General features: G+C 42.1%; 1 long non-coding RNA gene across 1 annotated transcript in view; it reads right to left on the bottom strand.

Moving 5' to 3' along the window:
- LOC115648252 overlaps window positions 1-7,094 on the bottom strand; it is a 199,424-nt gene extending 192,330 nt beyond the window's left edge. Inside the window, exon 1 of the long non-coding RNA XR_003999501.1 lies at window positions 6,979-7,094. This is a non-coding gene — a long non-coding RNA (uncharacterized LOC115648252). The remainder of the gene's footprint in view (window positions 1-6,978) is intronic.
- Between the last annotated feature and the right edge of the window lie 18,858 nt (window positions 7,095-25,952).

The following is a 25,952-nucleotide window of genomic DNA, read 5'->3' as shown; positions in this document are numbered from 1 at the left end:
AGCCCTGGCTCTTAGGCCCCCACACTGTCCCTCTTCAGTCAGTGGAAGCCCACCTGTTGACATAAGTTGACTTAAGTCTGTAGTGTAGACATGCCCTCTGTGTAGAGAACATTGTAATTGTAAACAGGGTGCAACTACAGCATCACCTCACAGGAGTGCGAGGAAGGAATCAAGTAGCTAGGAGCATCTCCCAAAGTTAGTTACACAAAACTAACCCCAAACATCTAACATTGTACAACCCAGGAAAAGATAATGGTGCACCATTAAAGTTAATGGAAAGACATTGAAACTGAAAAAAAACCCTTATCTTGGAAAAGCAAGGAAGGATGGAGCTTCCCCTGCTCTGTGTAACAATGAATTACCGTAGTCTGAGAGAAAGGAAAAACAATAGTGCAACAAACCCTGTTAAAAGGGAAGACATTTGAAGTGAGGCCTATCCAGAAATTAAGGGCCAGCATACGAACTGGGTGCTGTCCATGAAACACTGGATCCTTTCTAGGACAGAGGACAAGCTGGAAAAGTGCCCAGAGGCAAAAGCTAAGTTTTATTAGAGAAGGGAATCTAGATAATATAGCAGTGTAAAATCTGAGGTTTCATCTTTATGTTTAGTTTCTGTGTAACTTTTGTGTTTTTGCTTTTCCTTACTATTTCTTCCTTGAATCTATGATTTTTCTGTTAAATAAACTTTGTTTATTTTCCCCCTGCGCAGGTCTCTGTTGTGCAAACTGGGTGGAGTGCACGGCCCCAAGTGGATTGGTAACTGGGGGCAAGTTTCACTCCTTTGAGGTTGATGAACAAGAAAGGAAAAATCAGAGTGTCTGGTAGTTAAGACCTCAGGGGGTGTATTTGGGGAGTCTTGGAACTAGAAGGGCTGTTGGTCACCCTGCAAAGAGAACTTAGGAGGCTGAAAGTGAGAGTGAGACCTTTACACTTGTTGGCTGGCTACTGGTGTCATAGCAGCACCACATTAAGGCTACCAAAGCAGGTGGTAACAGAACCCCTTATGGGTCTGAATGATCCTCAAAATGTCACACTTGATGTCTGACCCTGGCTCCCATAGGCACCGACTTCCCCTTTTTTCCTTGGGTGCTCAACCCCCCCTCTGTCCCAGCCCTGCCCCAACTCTATCCCTTCCATGAGGCCCTGCCCCTGCCCCACCTCTTCCCACCCCGTCCCCATTCCAACCCCTTCTCCAAAATCCTCGTCCCAACTCCACCCCTTCCCTGCCCCTATTCCAACTCCTTCAACAAATCCCCACACTGGACCCTTCTCTTCCCTGTCTCCTCCCCTGAGCATGCCATGTTCCTGCTCCTCCCCCTCTCTCCTGGAGCATGCTAATGCTGCCAAACAGCTGTTTGGTGGCAGCTGGGTGGGAAGCTCTAGGAGGTAGATGGAGAAGCAGGGACGCAGCATGCTCAGGGTGGCAGAAGGAGGAGGTGGGGGAGGAGCTTGGCTGCCGGTGGATGCAGAGCACCCACTAATTTTGCCCCAGAGCACCCATGGAGTCAGTGCCTATGCTGGCTCCTGTTTTCTAGGTCTGGCTCATTTCCCGGTATTGGTATCTGGCTTCAAACCCTGGCATTGGGCCCTGGCTCCTAGCCCCCAACTCCTGCTCACTCCCTGAGCTTAGTAACTCTGCTCCTGATTTGGACTCTGGCCATTGTTTTGGCGCCTCCTGTTCCAACCATTAGGCCCCTTCACCTCCTGACTATTAGACATGGCCACCCATGGCCAAGACCTTACCATCTATGAGGACAATAAGACCTACTGGCCTGCTTCTTCAGGGGGTTAATGAGCATTAACTGTTTACCATGTTTGGAACATTAATTTCCAAATATTCTTGTTTGTCTGCATCAAAACCTATTTCATGATTCAGCACAAATGTCTGTCTCTGCTTAGGGAAAAAAATCAGGATTCAGATGCATTAACTTCATTCCTGCAGCTCAGACTTGAGGTAAATTGTCAGCAATGTGTGGATATATTTGCTTAATGCCTCCTTTTGCTATGCCTGGCTCTAGAACAGGGGTGGGCAAACTTTTTAGCCCAAGGACCACATACGCATTGCGAAACTGTATGGAGGGCTGGGTAGGGAAGGCTGTGCCTCCCCAAACAGCCTGGCCCCCACCCCTTATCTTCGTCCTCTCACTTTCCGCCCTCTGACTGCCCCCTCCCAGGACCCCCGCCAGTAACCACCCCCAGGACCTCACCCCCTATTTAACCCCCCTGTCCCTGTCCCCTGACTGCCCCGATCCCTATCCACACCCCTGCCTCCTGACAGCCCCCTCCGGGATTCCCACACCTATCCAACCCCTCCTGCTCCCTTTTCCCTGACTGACCCTGGAGACCACCACCCTCCACCCCTTACCGATCCCCGCAGCAGGAGCCAGCCACACTACCCACACTGCCCGGCAGGAGCAGTGGGCCAGAGCACAGAGCCTTAGGTTGCCCACCACTGCTCTAAATATTTCAGTACGTGAAGCATTAGAAAAACTATCCATTGGCTTCTGAGCTTAATTTTTAAAATAAAATCATGCAATAGGTAATTTCATTAGCTGTGTCCAAAAGAAATCACTTTTAAAAATTAAAAAAGTGTTCACTTTATGCACCTGCAGTATGTGAGGTGAATTTTCTCTCCAGACTTTCACTTCCTTTATACTTCTTTGAGCCCAAATCTCTATTGCTTCCAACTTCACTATTTCTCGAATGTAATGGAGATGAGGAAGCCCCAGGCCAGTTGCAGTCCCCATATTCTCTAACAGAATTTAGAGCAGAAGTAGGGGCTATGCCAATTTCTGTCAGTTGAGGAAACTGCACTAGTGGAGGATTAGGCCCAGTGAAGTCTGACTCCTCTATAACCCCTCCTTCTCTGACTCCCAACATGTCTTCTCCTCCCCTTTATGCCTGGAGTAAGCTTTACTGCATCATAAATTACCCCTATACAGGGGAAATTCTCTGGTGGTCATCCCCAACTGTTTTAAGTGAACTTGGTGGACCAGAGGGTCCTGCACTTATATCAATCTATATGGTCTTTATACCTTCAGTCCCCTTTTTCCTACCAAATGAGTAATGAAATATGAATCCTCATACATTCATTTTTTAAAATAAATCATTTAAATGCCAGACAGAAGAGGTACAGTGGTGATAAGTGAAGTGTCAGATCATCACTGTGTGTTGATGGAAAAGCCATAGGAGGAAGCCAACACATGAATTAGAATAGAGATATTAGCTAGGAGGAGGGTTTTGTACGACTAGCCATTCACTCTGAAATAAGGAGGAATTTCATTCTGCTATGAATGCAGAGTGAAGTCTAACATAATGAGTAATACTTCACTTGAAGTGCAGTGCAAACTGTAGTCAGGTTCAGAAGTAAATAAAAAAAACCTAGTAGTGGGGGGATGAGAGATGGGCAGGAAACAATTTTCCCATCCTGTGAATATCTTGAGAGTTCAAATTTTTTTCCCATGTTGGATGAAGAACAGAAATTGTGAAAATATTTGTGAACCAAAAAATGCAACTTTTTTTTCATTTTGTGTCAACTGAAACATTTCATTTGATGATTTTGAATAATTTTGTTTCAATTTTGACCTTTTTAACTTTTTTCAATCTACTTAACTTATATTTCTAACTGAAAAGTCACTTCAAACCAGAAAAAAAAATTTTTTAACAGAAAATGTTCAAATGAAGTCTTTTGACAATGTTTTGTTCTAAATGTACTGAGTCAGGAAATCTGGTGAACCTCGTCCTGTTTCACAAACAGTTTGGGTTTTGATGTACTGCATTTTTCAACAAAACAAAAAAATTGTTAAAACAAAAAACATCAGCTCAATGGAAGAGCGAGTATATCGGGTTTTTTATTTGTTTTTTGGGGTATCTAAGACATGGGAATGTAAAGTATTGCTGAAATCAAACAAGTTAGTAAACCCCCACAGTAATCCATCGGATGCATTTTTGTTTGTTTTTGTTTTCCTAGAATTAGACTCAGCACTCTTATTATATCTGGGCCTTTTATACTATGCAGAATATGCTTTTGTGAAAATTTCCAACTGTACCCTTTGTCTCCTTTTAACAAGTGCCATTAAAGATGGTGCAAAATGCGTATGCACATATATAACCTACTCTATTATTATCACAACTGACTATAAATCCATTTTTTTCCTAGGGAGTTTTTACATAAGGCTCAAGCAAAGTCACTTGCCCAAGCACTTCTGAAATTTTAGCCCGTGAATTTAATATTATATGATTAAGAGACAGATTCTGGTTCATTATCTTACAATGATTAATACATTCTTTTATAAGTCCAACTGAAGCCAATGGTGTAAGATGCTACTCAATTTATTAGCGCATGATAATCAGACTCTAAATTTGTGGATTAGTTTCAAAGTAATAATTTTTGGAAGGAGAAAACAAATCCTCACACAATTATCAGAGCAGATGAGGTGGTTTTCAGATGTTAGGTGGCAGAAGAGAAGAGATGAGGTCAGGCCACCAAACCAGGCGAAAATGTTACACCTGAATAGGTCTGTTAACACAGCAGGAGCTTAGGTGTTTTGAGATGAAAAGAAATAGAATTTGAAAAGACTGTGAATTGGTAACAAAAATCAAGCAACTTCAATTAGTATTGTCCCCAAGGAAGTCTCTGAAGCTGCAATATGAGCACAAATTACATTGTATTCAGCAAATACAGAATCTATTTCCAACCTGAAAATCTACTTTGAACAAACAATAGACCTACTAACCAATCAAGTGGAACAAATTACAACTGTCAACATCATAGCAGCTGTACTAAATTGGTAATTTAGCATGACCCTACAGCAGAAGAGAAGTTAGATGTTCTGATAACATTTAGAAAAGTTAAAGAAGTGATCAGCAGTCTGGCTTGGCAAACAGCATAAATTATAGTATGAAGAGGCCTTCTAGAGAGTATTGGCATACCTATGCAAAACAGTGTGTGCTAAACTCCAATGCTAGTATTGCCCAAGAAAAGGAAAACATCATTGCACAGTTACTGGCTAATTACTGGTCTTGTGTAATTTCTAAGCAATACAGGTTTGCTGATGGTGAAATCTTTTCCCAGTATCTTGAAAGACATAGTGGAACTGATATATAATCTCTGATCAAATTTTGTTTTAATCAAATGAAGGTTCTGAGAGCCACCGGTGTCATCATCTCAGTGCTATCATCTGGGGGGAAAAGTGTTTTATTTAGATATACAGTAAACATCTAAAGCAGCATCTATCCCGTTCTCTAGACACCCTTTGACAATTTTAAATATTGAGGTGGATCTGCTACAGAGGGGACTACAACTCCCATCAGTCCCCTCCCCATTGTCTGCCTGGGAGTGCGAAGCATATGATGGCAGCAGGGAGCTGGGGAGAAGTCCCAGGAACTATGGACAAAGCTGCGTGTGGACCAAGCTATAACTGCTTCTCATCACATCTGAATACAGATCTGTGTGGGACTAATGGGGGAGCAGCAGTGACTGAGGAAGAAACCAGTGCAGAGTAGGGTTGCCGTCAGTCCAGTTTTCACCTAGACAGTCCAAGTTTCAACTTGTATGTCCAGGTGCCATTTGACAGGCCCTGATGTCCTGTTTTTTTGATCTGTAGCAACCCTAAGCAGAAGGAAGGAAATAGCACAGCAGCCGCTGCTGTGCTGATGCCAGACTGTTCATGTGGCTTACAGTGGCATGTGCAATGCAGGGGTGGAGCCTTGGGGGGAAGAGCTGGAGAAGTGGGTGGAGTCTCAGGAGAAGAGTTAGAACAGGATTGAGGCCTTGAGGGAAGAGGCGGAGCAGCAGCAGGGTCTTGGTGCAATAAGGTGGAGCAAGGACAGGGCCTTTGGGGGGAAGAGGTGGGCAGGGGTGTGGTCCCGGGGGGTCCTGTGCCATTACAAAGGTGGCAACCCCCTAGAGAGGGGCCCTAGTGAGAGACACTAAGTGAGCCTGCTTGGAAACCCGCAAATACTTATTTGCCTGAATAGAGACTGGACTGGAGAGGGCCATCCATGCACCAGGTCTGAAGAGCCCGGACTTTCTATTGGACTGCCCTAAACTGGACACGCTATTGCTCACTTTGAACTGTGACTGTTCAAGCCTCTATATCTAGGATATTTGCAACCTTTCTCCATTCCTGCCAGCCCAAGTAAAAACCTTTCCCTCAGTCGTGTGTCCGAGTGGTTATTGGGACCCCAAGGGCTAGCGCCAACAAGGCCTAGCTGCTAAAGCACCTACAGAGCGTGTCTCTGAAACACAGTACCCCAAGAACGCTACTGGCATACTAGGGACTTGGGGTACAGAGTAAGCCCAATACATACAATACAGTCATAAAACAGACCCCTTCTGTCATCCCCACTTTCAACAGGAATAAGCAATAATCCAGCAGCGAAGTCACAGTGAATAGCTTTAAGATCTCCCACCAGAGCCTTCTCATTCAGTCACAAGTAGGGAACACAGAGGCCTTGCAGCCAGGGAAAGGTATATTGTTATTTTGTAAATTTCATACCCATTGTTGGCTGCTCAGCGAGTGGCTCAGAATACCTTAGAACTGCACTCTGCACATCATTCATTGACGGCTATTTGGAGAGGTTGACAAACCATGGCCTTGACTCCTCCCTGCCCTTCCCCAGCTCTTTGGGGTCTTTATGTCTTCCTACCCCCTTTCTGGGTCACACAGATAGTCTCTACTCTCTCCTAACCTCAGTGACTGCATTGTGACAGCCCCTTGCACAGGCCACAGAGGAGGGGTAGGGAGGCCTATGTTAAGAACTGTCACAGTCTAGCCTACAGGGATAAGGAAGGAAGAGAATAAGAAAGCCAGTCATGGCTTCTTATATGCTGGATAGTCTCCCTGGGGAGTTGCAGTTCACCAAAACTCCATTAACTTTACAACTGTGACTTACACTGCATGGGTTTTATTGCACAGATGAACAGTAGCTGTTCCCTGCTAGGACTGTCCTACTTTCGCATGATTCAATTGTTACCTCAGAGCTTTCGTTTGTTGGTGCTCCTGGCTGCAGATGTTGTTTCCAGTTCTTTCATTTCTGCTAGTTTGTCTGTGACAATTATCTGCAGACGATAAAAGCCAAAGTTAAGTTCTTTAGAAAGTATATTCAGAAAGCTGCAAAATATACAAAGCTCTGACCACAAGCTCTGGAATATAATAGATAATACTTATCGCCAAAAAGCAGGCAGCAGAGCAGCCAGTCAGCTTTCACATGCACTAATATGATCACACTGTAAAAACTGAAGAGAGGATGCTGTTGCACTGACGGATAATTTTGCCAATTACATTTCTTTTCAGTTACCATATTTTCCCACATAAATACATCTTTGATTCTGTTAAAAGGGTTTTCTTGGATCTCAGCTTTACAATTAAAATAAAATTGGTAGCTATGCTTTTCGGATAAAATAGAAAGCAAAACGGAAACAAATGCAAATCAAGGAAGGCTGTATTGGCTCAGATGTGCCACGAGCTCCAGATGATTTGCAGCCTGTCATCCATGCAGAGTAAAACAAAAATCACCCCAGTGTGGGGAAAACTTCTAGTGGTGTAAAGAGGACATAATAGCTACTTTGCTGCTCCATCCCTCTGGCCAGTGTAAAGGGCATGGCCAGGGGAGAAGAGACCTGGCAGGGACTTCACTTAGCCTTGGTATCACATAGCTTCCATAGCCCCTTTGGTAGTCATTGGAGCAGTGCTTAGGATGCTGTAATTTATGCCACGAGGCTGATCTGGTACACAGCTGGCCCAAGTCGGGATGGAGGTTGCAAAAGTATTTTAAAGCATCTGTGCAGTGCGTGCTCCTTGGCTGCTGCTGAGAATCTGGGTCATTAATATTGACATCATTTAACTTATGTTTATAGTATTAATGCTTGCTGGTGACATGCCTTTGCTCCGAAGTTACCAAAAGGAAATAAAAAACGTGATGAAATAAACTACTGATAAATTAGATGAACGCCACAAGAAATCAGGTGGCAGCAGCTCTGCCTATGCTGTCTTACCAGCTAGTCATTTTGATGGAGGATGGGGTGTAGATAGTTAGTAAATGTTACGATTTCTGTATGCTACATCATTTCAACTTCTAGCACTTGGCACTTTGCAGAGGGTGTTGCCATTTTCTGAGGCAGAGAAGATGCAGCATGTTACAGAGCAGACTCAGGCCATAATACTCAGACTTAGGTGAATAGTCACATTTCAAGCACCTATATAAGTGGCCTGATTTTCTAAGTTGCTGGGTGCCTGCAGTTTGCTAGACCACAACAGGGGAATGGGCCTTATGTTCTCAAATAGATTTTACTTATGTTCCTTCTTGTTTTGCTTTGGCCCTTCGTCTAAAAGGACATCCATTTTTATGAAGCTGTTGGGGAGCAGTTTAGATGCTCAACAAAAATGGCACAAAATGACTTATTCTCCACTGCGAAGGCTAACATAAGGCCTAGACATCACTTGAGTCCTACATAAATCCTCTAAACAATAGATTTAGAAGGTACAGAAGGGGTGAATTTTGCCTACAGTGATCTTCATGTCTACAAAGCAGTGGTGGAAGTGCATTAATTTACACAGAGTGAAAAGAGAAGGCTACTATTACACATTTCTCAAGTCAAGATTTTTGCCATAGAAACTCGATAATTATGCTAATTAGTACAAAGTAATTTGCTTTAGAGTAGCAGCAATAAATGATGAAAGATTAAACAGGGCAGCCATTTGGCTAGATAAAGAGGCTTATTTATGAGTTTACGTCCTAAAGATAAAAGTGTGTCATTAAAGCTGTACATCATATCATTGTTTTGTCTGTATGTTCTAGTAAGTAAACTATTATGAGAATATGATCAAGTAGGCTTCACGCACAGATAAGCACCTTGTTGTGCCCAAAAAGCAAATCCTTGTATGAGTAATGGCATTGTTGTATTTTTCCTGATAAACCTCAGTCCTGACACAAGTTTAATTACAGGCTGGGCAAAAATTCAGCTCAATTTCTTTCTGCATCATTAACTGTCAGCAAGATGACTTCAGATTTATTAGGCTTCTCTAATCTGTCACTTACTCTGTGGTCAAACTGAAACCCCTTGGGGTCCAGGCCAGCCTGAACTCCAGATCAACAGAAATGGAAGCACCAGTGCATCTGCTGAATGGAAGGTCTTCTATTGAGGAGGACGTTTCCTCTTTCCTGGGGGAAGATTGTTCAGTTGACACAGAATACCTCATAGCAGCCCTCTTCCTATTTAGGGAGTTTACAGTGTGAGGGGAAGGTTCTTCCCAAATGAATAGAATAGCAGTGAGACAGAAAAGAATTTTAAAGAGCTCATGGCCTGAATTCACTGAGCCTCTCTTGGCTGTGAGAGTAAAGGACATGAGTTCTAGGGCTGGAATAATTCCGATGGGCTCCTAAGAACCACAAGCAGTGTGAGAAGCACAGAGTTTGTAGAATGCACTCCACTCCCTACTGGCTATTCCTGAAGGGTAGGTTGACGTGGTGTTTTAGCTTCTGAAACTTAACCAAACTCTCCCCAGAATAAACTGGCCTGTACCTGAGTCAGCATCCATGACTTTTCAGAGCTTATAGAGCTTGGAAGATAGGAGAGAGAAGTCCAGATGATCTTCTGCCATACACCAGTTTTATACAAGCGTACTTGCATTTACTTTAATAGAGTCTACACTTGATTTACACTGTTGTAAAAGAGGGGAGAAATTTGGATTTTTTTTTAGTAGTCACTAGACGCTGTAATCACTGTCTAGTGATACTAGCAGTCAGTGACACAGCGGATAAATAATCTACCTTTTCAAAGAGTCTGGAAAACTTTCTTCATGATCTCTCCTTTCTGTACTTCTGCTGGTATGCCATAGAGGCCAAGAGCTTCCTTCCTTTTCATGTTGCTAAATGCTTCTTCAATGTCTTCTTCTGGGATTGGTGCCCCTAGACCCAGCTTTGGTATTATCCTACACCATTGTTCTCTTAGATTATCTTCATTCATAAACTTTTCAATAGTAATAATAAGCCTTAAGTAGTAATAATAATTAGGGCTATCAATTAATCACAGTTAATTCATGCAAATAACTCAAAAAAAGTAATCGCAATTAATCGCAGTTTTAATCACATTGTTAAACAATAGAATACCAAATGAAATGTATTGAATATTTTGGATGTTTTTATACATTTTCAAATATATTGATTTCAATTACAACACAGAATACACTGTACAGTTCTTATGTTATATTATTATTTTTATTACAAATATTTGCACTGTAAAAATAATGAAAGAAATAGTATTTTCCAGTTCACCTCATACAAGTACTGTAGTGCAATCTCTTTATCATGAAAGCGCAACTTACAAATGTAGATTTTTTGTTATATACATTCAAAAACAAAACAATGTAAAACTTTAGAGCCTACAAGTCTATTTAGTCCTACTTCTTGTTCAGCCAATGACTAAGACAAACAATTTTGTTTACATTTACAGGAGATAATACTGCCCTCTTCTTATTTATAATGTCACCTGAAAGTGAGAACAGGTGTTTGCAGGCAAGGTGGTGTGGCCAGCATTGCAAGGTATTTATGTGCCAGGTATGCTAAATATTCATATGCCCCTTCTTGCTGCGGCCACCATTCCAGAGGACATGCTTCCATGCTGATGATGCTCATTAAAAAAATAATTAAATTGTGACTGAACTCCCTGGGGGAGAATTGTATGTCTCCTGCTCTGTGTTTTACCCACATTCTGTCATATAGTTCATGTTATGGTGGTCTTGGATTACTACTCCGCACATGTTGTTCCATTTAAAAACACTTTCACTGCAGAAAATGCAAAGAAGGTACCAATGTGAAATTTCTAAAGATAGTGTCAAGGCTGATTCCCCACTCTGGCACTTTGAGTGCAGAAGGTGGGGGCCGCAAGGATTTTAAAAATTATTACTGGCCACTCCAGGCTCGTATTAAACTCCCAAGGTTACAGCTTCTCTCTGACCTGGGCTTGGAAAACAGTACCACCACCCAGATACAAAACCCCTTTTGGAACCCAGGAAGATGCAGTTGGGAATTCCTTCCTGTGGGGTACCCTCAAGCTCTTTCACACACCCCTCCAGAGAATAGCTGCGAAAGAAAACAAAGGAAATTAGCTGTTGCCACAAGCTAATTAGACAACACATGCACAATCCTCTTAGGACACCAAAAATCCAATCCTGTTCTTAAAAAAGGTAAATTTTATTAAAACCAAAAAGAAAGAAAATACATCTGGAACTTAGGCTTTTGGTAGATTTTAAAAGAGCAATTCCAAAAGCACCCAAAATAACTTTCTTGGGGGTTCAGCTTAAAGGTTACAAGCAAACAAAAGCATCTGGGGTTAGCACAGAGGAGTCCGCAAGCCAATAATAAATAAAAGAAATAATCCTTATTGCATCTTTCTAGACATTCCCTAATTTACTTACATATCTGAGGCGTCAGATAAGTAGGTTTGAGGTATGAATTGATAATCTATAATCATACCTGGCTTAAAGCTTCTTACAGCATTGTTTCTCCATGTCCCTGCAGCCCAGACAGAACAACAGACAAAAGGAAAATTTCTTTTCAATTGTAAAAAGTTCTACCTTCCCAGATAACCACTTCCTTTTCTTTACCTGGGGGACTTTTAACCCTTTACAGGTAAAGCAAGCAGATAGCTACAGCACTTGATCCAAGGTTTAAGAATCTGAAGTGCCTTCCAAAATCTGAGAGGGATGAGGTGTGGAGCTTGCTTTCAGAAGTCTTAAAAGAGCAACACTCTGATGCGGAAACTACCCAGACCCAAACCACCAAAAAAGAAAATCAACCTTCCACTGGTGGCATCTGACTCAGATGATGAAAATGAACTTGTGCAGTCTGCATTGCTTTGGATTGTCCTCTGGAATGGTGGGCAAAGCATGAAGGGACATATGAATCTTTACCACAGCTGGCACATTAATATCTTGTAACACCAGCTACAACAGTGCCATGCGAATGCCTGTTCTCACTTTCAGGTGACATTGAAAACACAAAGCAAGTAGCATTATCTCCCATAAATGTAAACAAACTTGTTGGTCTGAGCGATTGACTGAACAAGAAGTAGGACTGAGTGGACTTGTGGGCTCTAAAGTTTTACATTGTTTTACTTTTGAGTGCATCTTTTTTGTACATAAGTCTATATTTGTAAGTTCAACTTTAATGATAAAGAGATTGCACTACTTGAATTAGGTGAATTGAAAAATACTGTTTCTTTTGTTTCTTTTTTACGTGCAAATATTTGTAATCAAAAATAAATATAGAGTGAGCACTGTACACTTTGTATTCTGTGTTGTAATTGAAATGAATACATTTGAAAATATAGAAAACTACCAAAATATTTAAATAAATAATATTCTATTATTGTTTAACAGAGCAATTAATCATGTAATTAATCACAATTATTTTTTAATCACTTGACAGCCTTAATAATAATAATGCATTTATTATTTTTATATAATTGTTCTTGTACCACAAAGATAACTTAGCTCATGGAAGTAAGCTTTCTTATGGCTAAAATGAAAAACAATTCAGTGAGTTACATTGCTGTGAACTCTATTTTATGAGACTTTCCCCTCGTAGGAGCAATACTAAAAGGGCAATTTCAAAGCTCTTTTGCTTCCTGAGCCTGCAGAGCATGCAATGGGCTCACAAATTAAGATTCCCCTGCAAGAATATTTCAGTCTCTGGATTAAATGTGAACTACATGTTGAGTATCAGCAGAGTCGCCATAGAAATCAAGTAATAGTGCTCAAAGTAGCACAAGAGATAATTAATCCCTTGGGAGCCACGACTCCCAGAATGCCCAAGGAACTGTCATTTAACATGAACCCATTATTTTCAATGACTTGGCAAGACAGTGTGAATCAAAATTTCAGCCCGATACATGAGAGGTTGCACATAACTCATTACTGTTAATTGTCTCACTCTTGTTGCAAAGGTTGCTAATAGCATGACACGTATCTGTGACACTGGGAAAAGTTTCACACATCCTCACTAGAGACAAGTTACCTTGCAGCGAGACCAGGAAAAACTTCCCTGCTTTTACTTTTAATTGTTATTAAATTGTCATTAATATTTCCTTTAGTGGACACAGTTTCTTATCCTTTTGTCCCGTATCTCATCCGCAAATGCATGGTCTAGGGTAGGGGTTCTCAAACTGGGGGTTGCAAGGGTCAGGGGTCACAAGTTGTCAGCCTCCACCCCCAAACCCCGGGTTGCCACCAGCATTTATAATGCTGTTAAATATATTTTAAAGTGGTTTTAATTTATAAGGGGGGGGTCACACTCAGAGGCCTGCTATGTGAAAGGAGTCACCTGCAGAAAAGTTTGAGAACCACTGGTCTAGGGCATACTCTAAAGTTTCAGTTAATGACGTTGTTATTGATTCATAGATTTTAAGGCTAGAAGTGAATTAGCTCCAATCTTGACATCCTGTGTAACACAGGCGATAACATTTACCCAGTAATTCTTGCATCAAAACCCATAATTTATGATTGATCTAGAGCATATCTTTTAGGAAGATGCCCAATCATCGTTTGCTGTTCCAAGGGATGGTGAATACTTAGTGTTATGCATTTCAGTTTTTACTGATCTTCACAGATAAATTGCCAGGTTTTTTTATTAAAGGAGTTCAGCTTTTACTGATTTACACCCATTTATCAATCCACACAGTATTTTTCTGGGTACTTATTTTTGTTAAACACTAAAATTTTACACAATTATTGTGTCCTACAGCTCTGAGACTGAAGCAGTTCTACAGTATAAAACACAGAATACACACACAGAAGGTCTGAAAATCAAATGTTAATATTGTGCTATGATTCGCTTACAAGGTTACAGGGCCCACCTATTTCTTTTTGTCCGTTTAGTATGGTGCTGAATTTAAACAATCAATCTTCCCCAGATAAAGATATGCAATGCTCCCTATCCACCCGGATACCTCCTTTAGTGCCAATTCCTCATGGATTTGAATGTGCAGACCTGGGTTCTTCTGAATCCCCACAGACCTGGGATCTACTGGATCCCTGCTCTTTCTGTGGCTGACTCCAGACAGCCCCAAAATGGCTTCTCCTCCCTCCAGGGATCATAGGGGAGGGCATCTCAGTCCCTATTAGTCAGGCTAGCTCTTCTTCCCAGGGTTTCTCTTGTCAATGCTTTGACTCTTCCCCTTCCTCTGAGCAGGTACATCTGCTATCCTTCTCCAGATCAAAAGAGGCCCCTATTTTTCACATAGTGCCTCTCCTCTCTCCCTCTGGGTTGCTGAGCAGACTGATTCTGCCCTTGCCTTCCTCACCAGGGACAGCGGGCCTCTCCTTGAGCTACCAGCACACAGAGCCCCAGGAACCTCAGTAAACTCCTTGGGAGTTAAAGCTAGATAAGGTAAAAAGGTAATCAGCTGGCAAAGATGCAAAGCTATGCCTGAATACCAGCAAGAAAATCCATGCTTAGAAATTTTCAAGAGAAGTAAAGACAGGAGTGAGGAGGCTGCAGTGCGCTGGAAGCACTGCAGTGTTGAGGTCAGTGCTCACGCTGACAGAATAAAGGAGCATGTTGAAAGCAAGCAACACACGAAGCTTAAAGAAGAAAGTGAGCTTCAGGATAAACAGTCAATATCAGGAAATGTCACCAGGGTTTTGAGGACAGAGAGGACACAGTGTCATTGTGTCAATGAATCTGTGTATGTTCTTTGTTTTGCTGGACAACCGCTCTTTATAGCAGAAGGGCCTATTGATGACTTTGTGTGACAGTACTGTCCTGTAACAAAAACTCTTCCTAATGCAGACAACTTCATTCATAAGTCAGGAGGGATGGAATCTATCTAAACTTGGGAACTGTGGCCCCACCCCCGCACACCGCCCCTTCTCCTGTGCCCCTGCCCTTGTGCAGCCCCTTCCCCCTACATCTCACCTCTGTGCTGCCCCTTCTCCAGATGCCCCACCCTCACACCACCCCTTCCCCATGGCCCCCACCCTCGTGCCAGCTCTTCCCCAATCTTCCCCCCCACCTCATTCCTACCGATGGAAGGAATTGATAGAATGTCGTATCTAGTCTAATTTTTGACTAGATGCTTTGGACTGTCCAATTCTTGGCCTTTTGTTTGCTGGGTTTTTTTTTTATTTTAAAGCAAATAAGCCTACATTTTTTGTGCTGCTGTGACATTCATCGCCTCTGTTTACAGCCGTTTCATCGCCGCAGAGGTGTTTGAGATATACCAACTAACTTGGGAAAATGTAGTTACAGCTAACACACATTCTGCTTCCTACATGGCTAAATTACATAGGAGATTAAACTCAATCAGAAGCCAGAACTGCTGTATATTTCCTGTCCTGCTCATCTGATTATTGTTTACTGTCAGCAGATACTGCTGCAGAAGAAATGAAAAACGAGAAATCTTGCCTCATTGGATTCGTGACCTGAAAGACAGCAAGAGGCTCAACGTGAGTGAGGACACTTTCATGGGTGGTGGGCATGAGAGGCCAGGGGAGGGAAAACCTCCCCAAACAGCCAGCCTGTCGTCTTTGAAGTGCACTCTGAGACCCTGCTCCCACTCATCCTCTCTCTGCCACTTCCTGTCTCCGCTTTGTCCTCATGGGGGCCTTGGGGAAGGGGAGAAGAGGCGCTCATGATGGGAAGGCAGCTTCAGGGGAGGGGGCAAAGAGTGAGCAGTTGGGGTGTGAAGAGGTGTGAGCAGTAGGTGGGGGGTGGCCTGGGGGATGGGGCAAAGAGGTGCAAGCAGCATGGTTGACATCCTAGAAGTATCTGCATAGCATGGTTGAAGTTCACAGCTGGTCAGAGCACCAGCCTCAGTTAAACCTTCAGAACAAGACTTAAGTGGTGCACAAGCCTTTTGTTGATCCTGTGCCCCAGGACATGCAACTTTATTGTAATTTTCCCTGTTTCATGTTATGTTTTATGCTTTGTGATATAGTCATAATACATGTTCAGAAGCCATGAGGCTTCAGTGAGTAGCAGTACTCACCAAAAATAAAATAGGGCCAAAATTAAAGTGAGAGCTAATGAAGTAGCTTCCCATTACTCTTGCAAGGCAGTTTTTGCATGGAAGCAGTTTGTTACAACGCAAAAAATAAAAGGTGCCTAGCAGGGCAGGAGTTTTTAAAAAACAGGAAATAGCAGATAAAATATATGACTTTGCTTTCTTTTTTGCCAAGTACTGCAATGTTGCAACTGCTTGGTCAATATCTTATACTAGGGCAATGAAATGAAACCATCAGAAATTCTTGCCCAGGGTGTCTACAGGAAGAACTTCCACAAAAATATAGGGCCAGATTCACTGGTTTGCTCTGGCTGCTTTGTACCACTCAAGCAATGCAGAGCAGCCATAAAGCTGGCTTAAACCAGGTTTATTGCTGTGTTGCATCACTTGAGTGGGGCAGAGCACCTGAGCGCATCAGTAAATCTGACACTGCACAGTAGTTCTTCTTTTTTTTCTATTAAAGATATTATTGGGTTTGTAGAACCAAAGCAGCGAGCTGTATACACTCTTATGTATGAAATCACTGCACAGAGAATACCGATAGCTGGCAATTACAGCTGTGCTCTAGTTGAGATCTATCCTGCTATCAGCCAACCAGGGAAGGAAATTTAAAGGAGCTGTGCAGCCTGAAGGTGAACTCTCCCTTACCCACAGCTCTGATGGCACTTGGATTGGGAAAGGCGATGGAGCCCACCAGGATGAAGTCTGCTTCTCTGCAGTCGCCCATAGGATGGAAGAGAATGAGCCCTACTACACTAGGGAAAGCTAGTTCCACACAGCAGTGGGACGTTGGATCATTCCACGACTTGTGATAAAGACTATGCTGAGATAAGTCCACCTCTAAGATTGTATCAGCTCCCATGCCCTATATAGCGCCAGAGATGGGGGACAGGTGGACCAAGCAGAGGGAGTTTCAGGCTAAGACAGGAGTTCCCAAACTGGGGGTTGCAACCCCTCAGAGGTTCCTGAGATTATCAAATGGGGGTCACGAACTGTCAGCCTCCACCTCCAAACCCCACTTTGCCTCCAGCATTTATAAATATAAATATTTATAAATATAAATATAAAAAAGAGGTTTTTAATTTATAAGGGGGGGTCACACATAGAGGTTTGCAATATAAAACAATAAACAATATAAAATTTTGAGAACCCCTGGGCTAAGATTTTCAAAGCTCACTCGAGGATTTAGTCTCACAGCTCCCATGACTCCCATTAATTTCAATGAGAGGCTAAATCCCTAGTCAGCATTATGACGTTTAAATAAGGCTTTCCTGCTCTTGGGGGTATTTTCATCTGTACAGAGCTTTATGTTATTGCTGTGCTGTATAGTACATCAACACACACACACACACACACTCTTGCACAGTGGATATATTCCTGGGTCGCATGGATGCAAGTTAGTTAGCAGTTTATCCAGAAACTTTCCTCCCTTCCCCCTTTTCCTTTACATGTCATCCCTGGGTGACATAACTCACCTTCATGGACTTAGCTACCACCTATAAACCAAAAGCTCTGAGATCTAGCTATGTACCCTGACTCTTCTTCCTCTGCCCAGTCTCGTATCTATGACTGTATCTCCCACATTTGCTACCAACTAAAACTCCAAGTGCTGAAAACAGAAGTCCTGATCTTTCCCCTGAAAACTTCCCTTTCTATCACTATCAAAATCTCCATTATCGTTCCCATTGTGAGGCTTATATGGTTGGTGCCATATTTGATTCTCCTTTCTCCTCCCTCCTCCCTACTAACTCTGGCTCTTGTCCGTGCCATATTCTGCTGATTCTTTCTTTACAACATCTCAGAAATCAATTCACTTTCAGTTTCTCCCCCTCTGTATCACTCCAATATTGTCCATACCTTGGTCTTTGTCCGCTTTGGTTACTGCCACATCTTACCCTCTGTTTCTGCTATCCAAAATGCTATTGCTTAGAATCGCTTTGTCTGCTGCCATTCTAGCCCAGTTATTCCCCTCACCAGCTTCCAACCCTTTCTGAATGTTCTTGTCTTAATCTTCAAGTCTTTACACAAAGCTGTTTCCACTCACAGCTCTGCGTTCCTCTCTTCCCGTCCCCACTCCCTCCCTTAGCTCGCTCCAAGCTTCTTAATATCCCCTTTGTATCCTTCCTCAGGGCTGTTCTTTCTGCAGGGAAATCTACCTCCTCTTGTGAACTACTCACCCCTTTCATTCCCACTTTCTTGGTGAAGGTTTTAAATAATAAGGCTTAGCTCCTCAAAGGCAACCTCAAAAGTGTGATCTGAACTGACTACTAAGGAACTAGCTTATTTGCCATTAAAAAACTAAAACCTGACTGTATTAGTTTGCTATTGCACTTTCATCTTATGTCCTAACATATTTTGCCTGCCATAATTGTGCTATTTAATATATGAAAGACTATTTTCTTTATTTTCACAACACCCCTGTGAGGTTAGGAGATAGTATTGTCTCCATTTTACATATGGGGAACTAAGACAGAGAGAGATTAATGTCAAAAGTATCCTCTAACTTTGGGTACTTAGCTTTATGTAGCACATTAAATGCTCAAAATACAACTGCCTTTGACTTCAGCCGCAATTGTGAGTGCTCAACTCTTCAACAAATCAGACCCCCATGGTCTCAAGTCAGGCACCCAGAAAATGAGTTAGTGACTAGCTGTGAAAAATTTTGGTTTAAGTGACTTGACAAGCATCACTTAGGAACTGTGTGTCAAGGCAAGGATAGAATCCAGTTCTCCAGAGCAGAACTCAGCTGTCTTAATCATGAAACACAGGCGAGACAGGCTTCCTGCTCTCAGTTCTGGAGCCTGGGCCTAAACCTGGACGTTGCATGGCTCCCAACAGCCTGAAACTGCAATTGCATGGAAAATCCTTCTCAGTTCTGACCTGGAGCATGCCCAGTGCATGCAGACTCATCACAGATTTTTCCTGTTAAACTCTAGCAAATCTGTACAATGCGTGCGTGACCTGTGATTTTTCACTTGGCCAAATTTGAGTGGATTTTTCACAGGGCTGGCACAAGGCATGTCCCTGACACAAATGCAACTCCCCTCCAAATTTCAAGTCAGGCACTCCCAAGAAAAGGTCAACAGAATTTTTTAACATTTTCAAAACAATGTATTTTCCTAAGCTTCTTTCATGTAAATGGATGCATTGTTTTAACTGAACCACAAACAAACAAGATAGCCTTCTGAGGCAGTCAGCTGGCTTGGAACATTTCAGACCAAACGTCAAAGGTTGGCAAAGTTGTAAGCAACTGAAAACAGGGTCTTATAAAGAGCAGAGTCAGGAAATCTTAATAATAGCCAGTACTACCAGCCCCACTTATAACAATTAGCCAGTGAGTATGTTATAACTGACTTCAATGGAAACAAGAATGGCCCCTTAGGCCCATATAACTCCTATTTAAATCAATGGGAGTAAGATACTTAAATATCTTTGAGGATCTGGACCGTAGTACCCATCTTCAAATATATACGAATATGTACATATGTGCACGTAACTTTACTCATATGAGTAGTGCCAATGAAATGGGAATACTCGCTTGTAAACCATTTTAAATATTTTCAAGGAAAAAGGTCTTAGATTGACAACTTGTTCAGGAATTAAAGGTACTTTCCTCTGTTGCCCATTGCTCTCTGTACGCAGTGACTGGGGTTCAAATAATGCCTGCAGTAATAATATCAATAATGTGCACTTGCAGATGTATATTGCATGGTATTTATTGCATGCTGATGCTTTTTCCTTTGCTGCATCAGTCTGCAGCCCCTGTCTTAGTCTGCTTGCTAGACTACTAGTCTAACTGGCTCATTGGAGAAAAAGAAACAATTCAGTTCAAATACTTTCCAAACACAAACACAATTTAAATGACAATAAGTATAGGACATATTGAGAAATAACAGGGTTTTTGTTTGTTTAGAAAATTGAACTTCCTTATGTGCATTACAAATAACGCCACAGACTATTCCACTCAGAAGAATTTAGAAATCAAATGTACTTTTCATTGTTTATGCTCTTTTATTACTTTTACTTTTTTTGCCTTTCAGTTTGCACAATGAATATAGACTAGTCAATTTCAGTGCTGTGTCTGGAATCAATTTCAGTTTCTCAGGCCCTTGCCCAATTCTGCAATATTTGGATTGCAAACCCTGCAGATGATGTATATTTGCTTTTCCAAAATCTCTCTATACATTGGAATCTTTTAAAAGTGGAAACGTCTAGTAGGCTTTGTGGATTAAGTGTATTATTACAAAACCAAAATTTGAGGCAAACAACCTAGACTTTTTTTCCAGATGTAATTTTTATTTCCTGCACTTCTGCAATTAGAAATTTGAAAATTAAATTCCTCTCCCTATGAATTTGCTATCTGACAATTGTTGATAGAAAATAACACTGAGATTGTGCCCTGGTCCAATGCCGAATTACATGGGAGAAGAAGGCACTAGTCATTGGGGAGAGCAGGAGCTGCATACCCAGTATTGCTCCTCACACAAGGAGCAAATGGGTTGTGAGTGAATGGAGATGGGCAGAGAGTGTGCACTGAACAGACCAGCTGATCAGATGTGCAGGGAGGAGTATGCTATCCCATAAAGTTTGAAATAAATTCCTCTCTCCTTATCCAATCTTGATGCAAAAGGGGAGCCTGGAGAGGAAATCTCTCTCTCTGGTATTCCTCTTGGGGCAGTGCAGCTACAAGCCAGCCCACATTCAGAGCTAAGTATGAAGGCTCATTTGAGAGCTAAGGACCAGATCCAAAGCTCACTGATTCAATGGGTAGTTTCCATTGACTTCAATAGATTTTGGATCACCCCCTATAGTAGCATACCCCTGTAAAGAGGTTGCACCAGATTCTGTTCTCATTTACACCAGTGGCAATCCAGAGGGACTCTGTTGGCTTAAGTGCACTTACCCTGAATTTTTATTGATCTATCTGAGAACAGAATCTGGCCAATTTATTTTTAAGTTGTTTGACACTGAGAAAGGAGGATATGTAAAGTACTTATGCTTAGTTGTGGCAACTAATAGCTACAGTGCAAGAGATAGCTGAGAAGGAAAAGGTTAAGGGAGGACTGAGCATGTGTGAAAAAGGAGACAGAGTGAGAAGGCAGCTAGAAGCTTTGGAATGGTGCAGCAGCTTTTCCAAGCCTCATTTACTTGGGCAGTATTCCAGGGTATCTCTAACCCACAGTGCAGTTCCTACACCTCTGCAGAACTTTTTGTGGCAAGTTGAACACAATATTATCCAGGAAAAATATATCTAGCAACCGCTACAGGTTTTCTCCATGCTTTTGTTTGTGCTCAGAGCCTTCCACCAGGAAAGGTGATTCTATAAAGTCCTTTCCCCAGAATTAGTCAGCCTGCCATTCTGATAGAAGTAGGAGCTGCAGCTGGAGAAATAGTGCTGCATTGGTTTGAGTAGCATTAACTACCATAGAAATATGCTGAACATGGCAGGCAGGGAGCCTGCTTCCTTGCTCTACCCTTCACTATGTACTCCCTCCAAATCCCCTCCGTGATTGCAAAGACCCAGCCACATGGAGTTCAAGTGGAGAGGTTTATATAGGCAACTGAGAAGAGCCATTGTGTCCCCTCTCACTTTCCCCTGTTCTATTTCAATACCGTGTAATATGAGGGAGATGGAGCGGAGTGAAGCCACTGACTCATTATAAAACAGAGCATGCAGCAGGCCAGCAGCACAAGTGGTAGTATAGCAGCAAGTTAATCTCGCTTCAGGCTTGTCAGCTTGGACAGCTTTTAAAGAGAAGAGGATCCTGCTTGCTAGACAGAATTATTTCCAAGTTTGTCTGTCAATACATAAATTGTATCACAAACCTGATGGATCAGAGGTCATGGGAACCCTATCTAAAGGGATAACAACATGATCATACACAGTACCTTCTACACTCCATGACAATTGCATCCTCTGAGTTGTATGTCTGTTAACTTTAAGTTTCAACTAGTATTCCATTAGCAATTTGGATATAGTACTTCCCAATTATCTTTCAGAAAAAAAAAACCTAGATTTTTTTTAAATCTAATTTTGTTTTGTTTTGAATTGTGAAATGTTTTGCAGAGGGAGGAAGGATGGTCTGTGACTAAGGAATACAGCTGGGTTTCTAGAGATCTCTGTGCTATTGTTAGCTTTACCACTAACTTCCTGTTTGACCTTGGGCAAGTCTCTTGGGGGAGATTTTCAGAGATACAAAAGGGAGATAGGCATCATTAGAAATCAATGGGAGTTGGGTGTCTATCTTCCATTTGTGCCTTTAAAATCTCTCCCTTAATCTCTCTATGCCTCATTTCCCCTCTCCATGGAATGGGGATAGCCCTTCTTCCCTAGCTCACATGTGAGGGCATTTGTGATGAGCACAGATCCTACAGGGATGTCACGTAAGTGTTTCTGGACACAGTTTTCAAAAGGACTCAGCTCATTACTTGGGGCTGGATTTTCAAGATTGCTCAGGTGCATTTAGGCACCTAAATAAGTGGCCAGATTTTCAGAAGTGTCCAGCACATCAGGTGAAAGCTGAGGTGCTGGAGTTCTGCCAGGTGATGTCCTTATTTAGATGCCTAAATGGGAGCCGAGATCCTTGGAAAATCTGGCCCCATATGTGGTTCTTGTAACCCACTGGGCTTTTGGGCATTGGTCCTGAGCATAGCATTGCTGATAAGGAGGTTGCCCTTGTGGCAGCATGTATGGTACATGTAGCTACACACCATAGTGGAAAGCAGGCAGCTTTCACAAAGTGATGTGTATCTACATGTGTCAGTGAAAGGCTCTGGCAAAGGAGCATTAGTGGGGAAAGCCTTCAGCAGTGCCCTGCTGCCAGAGCCTTTCACTGCAGCAAGGAAAGGCTCTGGCAGTGGGGAGGAAGCAAGGAAAGGAAGGCTCTGGCAGCGTGGCGGCAGCGGGACATTCCTTTGCTAAAAATATCAGTGTAGACAGGGAGGCACTGTTTGGGAAAGTAGAGTATGTATTTGCATGCATACCCACCCCTTTTAGACATGTCTTTATGCTACTCAACTAAACCACGTCTTACCCTTTACACTGCTATTTATACCCATGCTAGGGTTATATGAGTTTGTACACTACACACACGCCACCAAAAGAAGCATGCAGCTTGTAGACAGCTTGTGGCATCCCTCATCTCATGTCTTCCATCTCAGCATGGAGGAAGGAAGCAGTTTGGGATTCAAGCTTCTAGTCAGGGACTTATGGGAGGCCTGAGGATATAGAGGGGGCATCACTTTCCTGGTGCCAGTTGAGAAGAAAAATCCCTGCTGGTTAGCTACTCCAGCTCAGCTTGGTAATAGTTTTAAATAAAGTTGCAGGCTCTCCATTAACCAAATTAGAGTGCCTGTGTCCTGTTTCTTCCACTCACCAATGGCAGAGTATAAAACTTAGCAAATTACTATAAAGCAAAGTAGCTGCAACACAGGAAATCTGGCTATGTTAATTTAAACAATGAGAAGTGTATTGCTGGATAACAATGCTCTAATGCTCAGCCACAAAGTTCAAATGTTCATAAACAAGGTGTTCGGAGGTCAAATATGCTATTTTTAAAATGGAGCAGGCTGATAACCCTGAGCTAATATCCAAGGACAACACAGGCACTGAGCCCTGCACATTCCAAGGAGGAATGAAATATTAATGTATACTACTAGTAGTTTGTAACAGATCTTGACATCACTGCATCTTGCAATGTCAGTGCTTAGAGCCAGATCCTGCAGTCTTCACTCCTGCAAAGCTCACATTAATTTCAAAAGGACTTTGCAGCTGGGTAAGAACTGAAAAAAAAACAGCAGGACTTGGTCCCCTGTGAAAAATGTTCAGAATTTTGCGACAGTGCTTTTAAAACCTGCTGAGACTGCAGGGTTTGATAAGAATTCATTTAAACTTCCTCTTCAAATGACACTGTTCAGGTACATCACATGTTCTGTGTTTCATATCATAAGAAACACTTAATGTCAGAAAAGTCTTGTAATACCTTGCAAGGAATGTTTTATTCCTCCTAAAGTATATCACGCAAAGATTAAGAGGCAGCATTATTGCCTGCAAAATCATCTGCTATTTCCTGGAAATAGAATTTGCTGGACCTGTCCTTGTCACAGGCATAAGCATAATGCTTTTAATAATCTCCCATTCCATAAGTAATGTGTTTGCATCAAAAAGATGGATATGCTAGAGTTGGCAGAATTCTTTTAAGACCTGTTCATTTTTATCTTATTCTTTTGGTGCCACCTAGAGGATTCATTCTCCTTCTGCAAAGTGGGAAAGAAGGGATTTGTTATTTTTCAAAAGTTTCCTTTAAAACCAATCTGTGGGTTAACAGCACTTAGAGTGCTATTATCTCAAACTCTTTCTCCATATGTGAGCAGATGAATGTAGTGTGTGCATATGTTTGGGCTGTGGGATATGAGAGAACCCTATGGGCTGGAGAAAGTGTTACACTAAAGGCAAATACAGCCATTTAAAAAAAAAAACTTTTCCCCGTTAAAAACACCTGTAAATTGATCTTGAGAGGAATTTTCATAGAACTTGTATTCAAGCAAGTAAACAGAATACAAATCAAAGATGGTTCCAAGGAAGCAAGTGCACAGAGGAAAGGCAGCCCAATCAGTTTGAAACAGTTTGTCAACATGACAGATCCAGCAGCAACTTCAGGCCCATCAGCACAACTGGCTGACATCTTATCTACCTCCTGTGAAAGGCCAGCTATGCTTCATTATACTATGATTGCCTAGAAAAGCACAATATGAAACTTGCACAACATAAAATGACAGAAAATCAGGCCTGGCCTACACTACAGAGTTAGGTCGAAACTACCATGTCCTTTATGTTGACCTAAGTTACTTCTGATCTTGACTTCTGTAATCCACGTTTGCGAGAGGCATAGCACTTAGTTCCATTTTCATTGGCTGACTGCGAGGTAGTGCAGATGCAGCATTGTGTAATTTGACTTAAATAGCCTCCAGGTGGTGTCCCACAATGCTCATCTGTGACCGCTCTGGAGATCATTCTCAACTCTGCTGCATTGCAACCAGGTACACAGGAAAGAGCCTCTCCCCTGCTAAAGCCCCAGGAACTTTTGAATTCCTATTTCCTCTTGGATCAGCACTGGGAGTGTGCCAGCTTGAGCACAGCTGATGGTGGTGTTGGAGAGAGGGCCTTGGATTCTTCAACCATAGGATATTGTTCCAGGAGGAAGGATTGCTAGGAAGAGATGGGATCCACCTAATGGAGAGAAGGAAGAACATCTTCACAGGCAGGCTTGCTAACCTAGTGAGGAGGGCTTTAAACTAGGTTTGCTGGGAGATGGTGACATTTACTGAATGCGGGAGGCGACCTAGAAGTATATGATGTGGAAAAAGCTGAAGTACTCAATGCTTTTTGTGACTCAGTCTTCACAGACAAAGTCAGCTCCCAGACTGCTGCTTTGGGCAACACAGTATGGGGAGGAGGTGAGCAGCCCTCAGTGCTGAAAGACCAGGTTAAGGCTGTCATAAACAGATAGCTAAGGGTTAATGTCTCTTTCACCTGGAAAGAAGTAATCTGAACCACCTGACCAGAGGACCAATCAGGAAACAGGATTTTTTTCAACTCTGGGTGGAGGGAATTGTGTGTCTGAGTTCTTTGTCTTCTGCCCGACTCTTTCTCAGCTATGGGAAGGATTTTTCTATTTCCTTCTTTCTAATCTTCTGTTTCCAGTTGTAAGTACAAAAAGATCAGATAGGATTTATATGTTTTTTTTGGTATTTACATGTCTATAGTTGCTGGAGTGCTTTGAATTGTATTCTTTTTGAATAAGGCTGTTTATTTAATATTCTTTTAAGCAATTGACCCTGTATTTGTCACCTTAATACAGAGAGACCATTTGTATGTATTTTTCTTTCTTTTTATATAAAGCTTTCTTTTTAAGACCTGTTGGAGTTTTTTTTTAGTGGGGAACTT

The sequence above is a fragment of the Gopherus evgoodei genome, chromosome 3, assembly GCF_007399415.2.
Source record: "Gopherus evgoodei ecotype Sinaloan lineage chromosome 3, rGopEvg1_v1.p, whole genome shotgun sequence".
Classification (NCBI taxonomy): Eukaryota; Metazoa; Chordata; order Testudines; family Testudinidae; genus Gopherus; species Gopherus evgoodei.
This window is presented reverse-complemented; position numbering and strand designations above follow the sequence as displayed.